Below are 11,454 nucleotides of genomic sequence, written 5' to 3'. Positions count from 1 at the left end.
CCCGGCATCCCCTCCCCGCGCGTCACGTGACGGCGCCCGCCCCGCACCAGCCCGGCAAATACCGCCCCCAGGCGGGGCTCGAGGCGTGCCCGCCCCTGGCCCCGCGCCGCAGTCCTCGCCGCTCAGGTGGCTGCGGCCCCGGCGCCCGAGGCCCGTGGTGCTGTGGGCTAGCGCCCCGGACAGCTCCCAGCGAGGTAAGGGGGAGACAGCCCGCGACCCCGGGATGCCCTGGCCCCGGAGCGGGGGACGGCCCGGGGGGTGGGGGCTCGGGCGCCCTGAGGCTGCCTCCCGGGGACCTCGGGCGGTTCGCGAGGCTGCCGGCCGAGGAGTCTGAGCACCTGGCCCCGGCTGCACCGGGAGGGCTGTCCTCAGGCCGCCCGCGGCCCCGCGCTCTGCTGGCACCTGGAGGCCCAGCTGCACCGGAGAACATCTGTGCCTTGGTTTCCCCTCTTGTGAAACGGGGCCGGGAAGGTGGACCTCTGCGGTTGCCTTCAGCCTGGAGGTTGTGCGAGTCTGTTAGTGAAGTCGAAGAGAAAGATGGGAAGAACCCTCATCTCGGAACGCAGGAGCGGTTGTTTGAGGCCGGGCACCTTTTATGTCTTGTGTGTTTTGTGCAAATCGCAAAGCCTCTCCCGAGACTGGTTTCTCCATCTTTAAAGTAAAGGTGATCACCCCTGCCCTGCCTCGCTCACAGGACTACAATGAAGAACAGGTGGAAAAGCCATCTGAGGAGCCAGAACTCAGGGTGTCGGTTACACCTGGGTTCATTCATATCCTGGCTCTGCCACTTACTGTGCGACCTCGAGCCGGATAGAACCCTATCTGTTAAGAAGAAGATAACAACAGTAATTAGCTCATGAGATTGTTGTGAGAATTAAGTATAATAGGGCTTAGCACCGTGTCCGGCACAGAAATGCTCAATAATTTGCTATTAATACAAGTGTTAAATTAGTAAGCTAGAGAGAGTCATTCAGGTGAGGGATGTTTAGAATCATCACACTTATGTTTCTGTATATTCCTAAAAAGAGTGCAGTACTGATTTCCTAAGAACGGGGCCAAGTGGAGGTCTTTCCCCATTTCTGTCTGGGCCCCCTTTGCCTTCTTATTTACAGTTGGCGTGTGAACCTGTTGTTTCTACCAAGTGAGTCAGTCAGGATGGGAACATTAATGTATTGGAGCAGATGGGTATCAGATTCCCTCTGAGGGGAAAGAGAAGTGCCAGGCGTGTGCTGCCACCAAAAAAAGCACAATACAGTGATTGACTGTCAGAGCTGGAAGATGCCTGGGAAACCATCTAATCCAGTTGTCTCCTTGGGCAAATGGAGAAACTGGACCCAGAACTGAGGACAGGACTTTGATTTTCTCAGGACCCGACAGGATGTTGGCACTGGGTGGTGGTGGAAGGAACACACACTGTTTACCAGATGCTGTACTTTCCCTGAATTTTAACCCAATTTCTTCATTTATTCAACAAGTATACATGGAGCACTTGTGTGCTTGTATACCTAGTAGGATCTGGAGAAGAAATACACACATACATATTCCTCTGCCAGTTCTTGGTACATTTTAAAATAACAATAGGTTCCAGCTCCCAGTGAGCCTTCCTCATAGCAGCTGGCCCCAAAGGACCGATGCACACAGAGAGGCCTGAATAGTTTCATGATCAGCCCCAGCAGTCCCAGGGCCCTTGTTAAAGCCTGATGAGATTTTAGAGACTGGAGAAAACGCCGCTTTGTCAGGCCTTTTAGTAAAGGATTTCCTCAGGCGTGCAGTGCTTGGATTTCTTTTTCTGGTTTCAGGCAGGCCTCTTATTGTTTTTAGATTTCTGAAAAGAGCCATCCTCACCATGGTGCCTTCATTTTGGTTTCCATGGTTATCAGATGAACTGTATTTTTATGATCACACAAGTAACTGTTAAGTAATACGCGGTCAGGTAGTCCCCAGTTCCCTGCGGTTTGTTTTCTGATGGTGGGTCTCTATTTTTTTCAGTTGTAGTGCAGCCATAATATCCTTTGCTCCCTCCCAGCCTCTTTCCTTCTTTCCTTTAACAAACATCCATCAGTGGCAGGGCCAAGAGGAGTGGTAATAAGTAGAAACAGAAAAAAAAAAACAAAACACAGAACAACAACACATATAGACCCTGGTTTAGGTATCTCAGAATCTTTAGAGGGATAATCCGAAGGGGCGAATCAGTGGGTATCTGATAAAGGTGTAGATTGGGAGCAAGTGAGAGCTTTCAGAGGTGGTAAGGGTGGTGTCTTGGGCAACCGAGAAGATACCATATACTGAGATGCTTTTCAAGGAAGATGTAAAAGAAGCAAGTTCCTTCTACGTGTGTCAGTCACATAATAATAGTACAAGAAGCATTTTGTCCTTTCAGTTTATTTACTGAACTGAAATGAATGAATGAACCTTCTCTTAAGTCACCTATCATGGGCTTTCTTTGAAATGTTTCTTTATTTCTCTCGTTAGTCTCTTTTAGCCTAGGGATGTATTAGTTCCTACCTGTGACATGATAATATGTTCATAAAGGTAGATAAGCAGACTCATTTGGTTAAGATTTTGTCTTTCATTTTGGATGTTTAACCATATATCTCATTTCAAAACCAGTTGGGTTCTAAGCAGCCCCATATTTCTTTATTTTTCCAAATAATCTCCCAAGTCTCTTAATGCCCCCATTAGTGAGAATTACGAAGTCTCCCACTTCCAAGCCCCCTGGGGGCTCAGACAGTCCAAAGAAGTCAGTCTTACTCTCCAGAAGGGACAGAACAGTAGTCTGAGCAGTCTACCCACATTGTTTCTGACACAGCTGGATCATATTACTATTGAACAGCTGTCCTGCACCATCTAAGGAAGTGTGTCCACTGCTGCTCAGTGCCCTTATTGGACCACGGCCCTGCCAGTTGATCCCATGCTGTGATTCCAAGTTTGCAGCTTTTTAAATTTATGCCGCTGTGCTTAGCCATTCTCCCAAAGGGCCAAACTCTGGGCCATGTGTGGAGCTTGTCACTAAGCTGGGTTCCCCCAGTCTCCCCTATTTGGGAAGGACATAGAGGCAACCTTGGTCGGGGTCACCTCAGACCACCCAGTAGAGTTATGTATTTTCAAAGCTTTTCTCAGGGTTTGGGAGCTGAATCCTTTCTTGTCTTAACCCTAACCCATGGCTTTTTGGCAAATCACTTTTACTCCTCTCCAGGATTTTGCCTGCCAAGAATACTCAGGAATGCCAACCTTCAACCAGGTAGCTCCTCCAGGACTTTGGGTGCCAACTCACCTCGCTTTCCATAGGTAAGAGCCAAACAGTAATCAATATGTTTATTTTATTGTCTTTGTTTTAAACTTTTAAAAGTGTGTGACACAGGAAGTCCAGTGGTCAAGATTCCATGCTTCCACTGCAGGGGGCACGGGTTCAATCCCTGGCCGGGGGACTAAGATCCTGCATGTCTCAGGCATGGCCTAAAAAAAGAGAGAGAAATACAACAAGAATGCATGTGGGTAAAATCCATAAATGTATAGTTTAACAGTTCTAAGGAAAATACACATGTAACTACCGCCTATGTCAAGAAATAGAACGTTGCCAGTAGTCCATAGTACCCCCTTCCAAATCAAAACCGCCTCCTTGGAAGAAACTATCTTGATTTTGACTTTTGTGATAATCATTTCTCTGCTTTTCTTTGTAGTTTTGTCACCTATGTTTGCATTCTCAGCGATACAGTTACTTTTTTTACTAGGTTTCTAACTTTATACGTGTAGAATCATATTGTGTGCTTTTTGTGTTTGCTTCTTTTGCTCAGCTTGTTTGTGAGCTGAATCCATGTGATGACTGCACTTATTTTCATTGCTAGTAGTGTTTAATGATATAAATATGTCACAGTAGTGTTATTCATCCTTGTATTTACAAGTATCTTATGTTATAGTTTCTAAATGCAAAGAACAGTGCCTCCATGAACATCCTTAGACTTTTTCTACTGTGTATGTGAATGGGTTTCTTAATTTTTTGTGTATTTATTTTTTAAATTCACCATTTAACCATTTTATTTTATTTAAAATTTTTTGACCATGCTGCGTAGCATGTGGCATCTTAGTTCCCTGACCAGGGATCAAACCCAAGCCCCCTACAGTGAAAGCACAGAGTCCCAACCACTGGGTAGCCAGGGAAGTCCTGTGAACGAGTTTCCTTAAGTTATATATGTTGAAGTAGAATTTCTTTGCTAGATAATACCAAACGATTTTCCAAGTGATTGTACCAATTTAGTTTGCTACCAGCAATATATAACAGTTCCTGTTTTTTCACATCCTTGCAATGACTTGGTATTGTCAATTTAAAAATTTTAAACTATTCTTGTAGGTGGTTTTTATTGATATCTCTGTGGTTTTAATTTTCTTTCCTTGGTTACTACTGATGAGCACTTTTTTATTGGTTAATCAGATGGCATCTGTTGTTTGCTGCCTATTCAGTCTTTTGCCTATTTGTCAGCTTTTCTTATTGATTTATCCGAGTTCTGTATAAGTTTTGGGTAGTGGTTCCTTGTCAGTTATATATTTTAAAAGTACCTTCTCCTGCTCTGTGACTCTTTTCATCCTCCTAGCTGTTTATCTTAGACCCTATTCTGTTGAAGCAAAATCCCTTAGTGGGGATTAACGCTCAAATGATGCATTGGAAGAAGTGGTCAGGAAAAGGAGAATGAGGGAAGCAGAATGGAGGGAGGAGAGGAAGAGAAGGATAACTAGGTGAGGTGGCAGTTTTCTGGAGAAGAAACATCAGTGTGTTGTTAGCAGCTGACACTTCTGTCTGTCTACTGTGCTAGGCAGTAAAGAGGATCTGGGTGGGCCACCAGTGGTATTCCCTATAGTCAAACCTTTCCCTTCTACATCAACTTCACTCCGTCCAGGTACAACCTCTCCAGGATTCTGGTTAGTCACAGTTTCTGGGGAAACTCACATTGTTGGCTGAGGACATCTTGGTGGTTGACAGCAGCAGACATGTGGGGCTCTAGTATGTATAGATGTTTTCAACATGTCAGCTGTGGTGCTTGCCATTCCCACAGCCCTTTCTAAGAGAAACTTCTACATCCATAACTCCTGTTCATGGAGTGTCAGTCCCAGACAGCTGTGTTTCTACCATAAAATCTTGCTCTACTCCTACACCCTGGTCAAAACTTACTGAACCAGAAGAGATGGACATCAGACCCAAGAACAGCCAATTTCTGGCCTCACCAGGGACATGTGATGTGACCCAGTGTAAAAGAAGATGCGTGTTCTCTTAGACATTTAAACTGGGGATACAGAAGGACACTTAGCTACAGAAATTGAAGCTGAAATGATATTTAGAGAGAAGTCATGAGGTAGAGTCAAGCCTTTGAGGAGCCCTGGCTAACTGATGTTAGGAGGAAGCAAAAGCAATGAAGGAGAGAAATGTTTTGTAGACTCCAAACAGGAGAACAGAGGAGATCCTTGGAGAGTGGCTGAGTCATGTGAAGAGTGAAGACCCACACTCCAGCTGCTGAGGGCCTTGGGGCTGCCATTGATCCAGACCATTCTAGACTCTGGGAAACCCAGACCTACTATGTTTCTATTCTCGTGTTTCCTTAAAAAACCATTCCCCTAAATGCCACATAAACCCTTATGATAAGCTCTCTGTTTTTGGCTCTTGGAGTCAAGAGACTCACTAGAACAGACACTCAGAACTTAGGGTCAGTGCCTACATGGGTGGATTTCTGTTGCTGCCAGTGCTCTTTCAGCGATACTGTTCTGAAAAGAAACCTCATTCTCTTTGCCATCAAATGGCATCAGATAGCTCAGTTGCAATAAGAATTGTCTGCACCCGCTACTTGGCCTGGTGGGACTGTCTGCTTTGTAGGCCAGGAAGGGCGGCCATGACCTCCACTCCATCTCTGCTCTCCTTCTATCTTATCTCACTACAGAAAACCATCACTTACTATGATTTGTTTTTCTAAGATGTTGGAGGGTTGATTCAAAGGCAGTACAGAAAGAGAAAGAAATTTAGTGAAAGAGAAAGAAATTTAGTGAAAGGAAAGAGTCAGTAACAGGGAATTCATCATTATTTATTGTGTGTTTATTATGTGTCAGGCGCAGTGTTAAGTGATTTCCATTCATTGTCTCATTGTATTCTCACAACAACTCCCGAGGGTTTTATTATCCCCCCCTCCCCACTTTAATAGATGAGGAAGCTGAGACCCAGATGTTCTGACTCCATTGAACATGTGATCTCGGGTGTAAAATAATAATCACTTGGTGTGGAATTGTCTCAAGCTGAGAGTGATTGAAGAGAAATTTCTGGGAAGCTGTATGTGGCCGAATGAGAGGCAGGAGGTGGTGAGAAAGAGACACAAGATCTGTTTCCTCCGCAGACCAAGCTGCCTGGGAGGAGGCCAGAGGGAGGCCGCCAGAACATCTGGGTTGGTTGGGGTCGGTTGAAGGTCTGTGTTCATTCCTCTTCCTGCTGCTGCACTTGCTGCCTACTGGCCAGAGGGCTGCTGCTGGGCACAGGTGCCTTGATTGTCACAAATACTGGCTTGAGGTCCTAAATCTTTGGCCCAGGCTTCTTAACTGAGTCCTGCTGTGTCACATCTAGCTCAAACACTGTGTGATACTCTAATGCATAATAATTGCAGGAGTAAATTCATGCTTATTTCATGATCTGTGAGTTTTGTGTAATGGTGAGGTTAGAAGGTCCTTTACCATCATGGCACAAGTTAGGAACCCCAGAACCTCAGGAAGGAAACTAGGAGGCAGGGGCTTTGGACTCAGTCCAGGCTGGGAATGGCAGCTGTACTGCTTGCTGAATAAAAGATGGGATAACCTTTATTCCTGGAATCGGGTGTGAGAAGACTACCACCTCTCAGGTGGTTAGAAGTGCTTACTGAGATGACATATAAAAAGCACCTGGCATTTAGTAAGCCCTCAACCTTTCCCTGCCCCCTCAAGGTCACCCAGTGAACTAGAATCCTATTCAAATCCAACTTTTGGGTTTCCCTGACCCATGCACTCTCCTAGGTGAGAATGAATGGTAGTGCATTGAAGGAGAGAAAGCAGGTCTTTATAGCTCCCAGCCACACTCAGCCCTGTAAATGTGCCAAAACACAGAATTCTTGTCTGTGTCATCAAATTTCAAAGCAGAAAGTAAGAAACAGTTGTTGCTCAGGCTGAAGAGTACTGAGGTTTGAAAAAATGATAAAAAGCCCAAATGAGATCTGTCATCTTCAAAGTTTTAAGCTTTGTTTCATTTTCCAATAGAGTGCGTATGTGTGTAAGTGTAGGTATGTGTAGGGAGCTCTTTCATGGTTCACTGTATTTTAATCTGTGTACTTTCAAACTAAGATCAACAAAGCTCTAGGAAATGTACTTGATTTGAAGAAAAGTCTAAAATCATTAACCCATTACAGTTCCTCAACTAATACAGTTTGTATTTAGTACACTTCAGAACAGGGGAGGAAAATATCTTTGTTTTTCCTTTGAAAATACTAGAATCCTGAACCGTCCTGGCTCTTTTCCCCTGCTTTTTGTGTTAAGAGCAAAATTCCCGTCACTTTGATATACTGATATGGCCTCCCCTAGGAGGAAGTAAGTGCATTTTCTTCATTATACAAACATGGGACAGGAACGCAGGGTTGTTTAGTCCCACCCTCAAGGCTATCCAGTGAGGGAGAGGCAGACCCCGATTAGAACCTGGTTGGGTCCTTTTTGTCTGACTCTTCTCAGGTTGGGTAGAGCCATCTGTGCTGGGACTCACAGCAGCTCCTTACTGCCCTCAAGTTAACAAAAACTCTGCATTAACTGAACCAGCTGATCTTTCTCCCTGACCCCTTTAGACTCCCAGAGCTTCAGCCAGACTGAGTTTCTTCCTGTATCCTCTGTGCTGTGATTAGTTGCTCAGTCATGTCTAATTCTTTGCGACCCCATGGACTATATAGCCCACCAGGCTCCTCTGTCAATGAGATTCTCCAGGCAAGAAACCTGGAGTGGATTGCCATGCCCTTCTCCAGATAATCTTCCCAACCCAAGGATCAAACCCATGTCTCCCACATTGCAGGCAGATTCTTACTGTCTGAGCCACCAGGGAAGCCCAGCCAAAATTTCCTGCCTGAGGACTTGGCTGACCCTCTCCTCTGTCCACAGTCCCCTTTCATCTTTTCTCTGGATGCCCCAACATCACCCCATATCTCCGACGTCAGCTCTTCCATGAAGCTTAACTTGATTAAAAACCTAGCCATTGGGGTAAGGTCAAGCTTCAAAGGGGGGCTCTCCGGCTCTCCAGCAGAGTGATTTGGGGGTGAGCCATTTGTCACCTAAGTTCTCTCAGTTTCTTTATGTGTAAGATAAAGACAATAATAATTTTAAATTAGTGCTTCTTAAACATACAGTACATACGAATTCCCTGTAAAATTGTTAAAATGCCAATTCTGATCCAATAGTTACGGAATGGTGCCCAAGCGCTGGCATTTCTAAACCAGTTCTTATAGGTCCTAGAAACAACATTCTGAGTTGTAAGGCTTTTGAAGAGATGCTGAGAGAATAAAAGGAAATAACGCATGAAGCGTGCTTAATGGTGTGCCCTTCAGACAGTCATGCTAAGTAAACAGTAGCTCCTGCTGTTTTTGTTGCCTTCTCTTATAACTGGCTGATTCCCCCAGCTAGGGGGTCACATTTTTCTTCTTTACACACAGGCTTTCCTTCTTTTATGGCACTAAGCACTTTTTCCTTGTACTGTGGTTTTGGGGGGATGGGGAGAGGTGGTGGTAGTGATATCTTCGTCTCCGGCCAGACTTGAGGGTGAGGTCTTTATATTATTTCTGACTCTCTCACAGTGCTTACCACAGCGTCTTATACATAGCAAGTGTTGACCACATACTTGGGTTTTATTTACTTTTTTTTTGTAATTCCACAAGGATCTGTCTTGAAGTATGGATTCTATAGCTGTTCAGTTCAGTTCAGTCGCTCAGTCGTGTCCGACTCTTTGCGACCCCATGAATTGCAGCACGCCAGGCCTCCCTGTCCATCACCAACTCCCAGAGTCTACCCAAACCCATGTCCATCGAGTCAGTGATGCCATCCAACCATCTCATCCTCTATCGTCCCCTTACCCTCCCACCCCCAATCCTACCCAGCATTGGGGTCTGTTCCAATGAGTCAACTCTTCGTATGAGGTGGCCAAAGTATTGGAGTTTCAGCTTCAACATCAGTCCTTCCAATGAACACCTAGGATTGATCTCCTTTAGGATGGACTGGTTGGATCTCCTTGCAGTCCAAGGGACTCTCAAGAGTCTTCTCCAACACCACAGTTCAAAAGCATCAATTCTTCGGCACTCAGCTTTCTTCACCGTCCAACTCTCACATCCATACATGACCACTGGAAAAACCATAGCCTTGACTAGACGGACTTTTGTTGGCAAAGTAATGTCTCTGCTTTTAAATATGCTATCTAGGTTGGCCATAACCTTCCTTCCAAGGAGTGTCTTTTAATTTCATGGCTGCAGTCACCATCAGCAGTGTTCTAATACTGTACACCAGATAACTGATGATGGTGATCATTCAGTCATTCAGTAAGTGTTTATTAAGCACCTACTGTGGGCCAGGCATGGTTCTAGGCATCTTACAAAGCAGCTTACATTTTACTCAGGGGAGACAGACAGTAAAATGAAGCCTTAAATAAAACGATAAGCTCCTTGAGGGCAGAGAATGTCTAATTGGTTGCAGTGAATTTCTCCACAGCAGGTGTTCATGTGCCACCTCGCTCCTCACACGGCTGTAACCCGGTACTTCCTCCCATCCCCTGTACCCACCCCACACTCCACTCTCCCAAGAGCATTCGTGAGCTGCAGAGATGCCACTAGAGGTTTTATTCCTGACCCCAACTTGCTGACCCATCATGATATGCAGTGATCTAAATGGCACAGCCGCCACCCTCTTGGAAGCAGTGGCAGCCTGGTTCTGGTGCCTTACGTTGACCAGAATTCTGTATGGTTTTCTCAGGGTGTTCACGCCCAGTCTCTCCTTTACCAAGTCCTTTTCCACTTCGTGCCATTTAGATGTTAGGCTGGCAAGGCGTTGGTCACCTTCACCCTCTCTAGTGATCTCACGCCATAGTTCTAAATGGCATTCAGGTCTCTGTTCAAATGTCACTTCCTTGGAGACCTTCCTTGACGTGGTCACACACATATACGCCCTTAGCCTGCTTTATTTGTCTTCGAAGCATTTGTTATTGTTTTTTTAAATGTACTTTCTGTCCCTGAAGATCTTGTTTACTGGTTGTCAGTACTTGGAACAGTGCCTAGCACAACATTAGACAATTGATGAATATTTGTTGAATAAATGATTTATTTTCCTTTGGAAATTCTCAAAATCCTCATTAAGGGTAGCAAGATAGCCATCATGAGCCTGTTTACAGATAAGGAAACAAGCTCACCGATGTTAAAGGATTTGCCTCAAGTCACAGGGCTAGGAAGGGGTAGAGTCTACTTGTTGAGAGCCAGGTTTCATAGGATTCATCTCCCAGGGGAATGGCCCCTGCCTTCCCCACTGAGACTGGGGACACTCAGGTGGCCCAGAGGCATGTGGATCCCTCCAGTGTGGTTAGGTAGGGACCTCACAGAAACCTTGAGTTCTCACACTCTTGGGAACACATTTTAAAAGGCACAGTTTGAGCCCTGCCTCAGGGCCTGCTCCCTCCCTTCTAAACAGATTCCCACTGTTATCAGTTCTTTACCAGCGCAAGCCCTGGGGAACATTTGTTACTTTTAATTCCATGGCTCAGAAGCCCCAGTGACAAAGAAAAGGGGGAGGGGGCAAAACTTGTATACTTTTCTTAAAATTGAAATATAGTCAGTTTACAATATTGTGTTGTTTCAGGTATACAGAGTGATATAGTTATTTATTTTTTAGATTATTTTCCATTATGTTGCTGTAAGATACTGAATATAGTTCTGTGTGCTATATGGGAAATTCCTGTTGCCTGTCTACTTTATGTATGAGTGCTTAGTGCTAAGTCGCTTCAGTTGCGTCTGACTCTTTGTGACCCTATGGACCTAGCCTGCCAGGCTCCTCTGTCCATGGGGATTCTCCAGGCAAGAATACTGGAGTGGGTTGCCATGCCCTCCTCCATGAGATCTTCCTAACCCAGGGATCAAACCCATGTCTCTTAGTCTTCTGCATTGGCAGGCCGGTTCTTTACCACTAGTGCCACCTGGGAAGCCCACTTTATGTATAGTATCGATAGTTTGTTAATCCCATACTCCTAAATTACTCCCCCCAACCCTGCCCTTTGGTAACCATAAATTTGTTTTCTATGTGCATCTGTTTTGTGTATATATTTATTTGTATTATTTTGTAGATTCCACATGTAAGTGGTATCATATGTTTGTCTTTGTCTGACTTACTTCACTAAGTATGATATTCTCTAGGTCCATCCATGTTGCTGCAAAAGGCTGAGTAATA

At 45.1% G+C, this 11,454-nt stretch overlaps 2 protein-coding genes across 2 annotated transcripts in view; both read left to right on the top strand.

Annotated features, from left to right (window-relative positions):
* Positions 1-11,454, top strand: part of TOMM5 (translocase of outer mitochondrial membrane 5) — a 35,097-nt gene that overhangs the window by 18,754 nt on the left and 4,889 nt on the right. The window contains exon 4 of the transcript XR_014059715.1: positions 3,197-3,288. The gene's annotated coding sequence lies outside the window, so the exon portion shown is untranslated. The remainder of the gene's footprint in view (positions 1-3,196; positions 3,289-11,454) is intronic.
* Positions 35-11,454, top strand: part of FBXO10 (F-box protein 10) — a 38,279-nt gene continuing 26,859 nt past the window's right edge. The window contains exons 1-2 of the mRNA XM_081510694.1: positions 35-194; positions 3,197-3,288. The gene's annotated coding sequence lies outside the window, so the exon portion shown is untranslated. The remainder of the gene's footprint in view (positions 195-3,196; positions 3,289-11,454) is intronic.

The sequence above is a fragment of the Giraffa tippelskirchi genome, chromosome 1, assembly GCF_054371585.1.
Source record: "Giraffa tippelskirchi isolate mGirTip1 chromosome 1, T2T-mGirTip1v1.2.pri, whole genome shotgun sequence".
In the NCBI taxonomy this organism is placed as follows: domain Eukaryota; kingdom Metazoa; phylum Chordata; class Mammalia; order Artiodactyla; family Giraffidae; genus Giraffa; species Giraffa tippelskirchi.
This window is presented reverse-complemented; position numbering and strand designations above follow the sequence as displayed.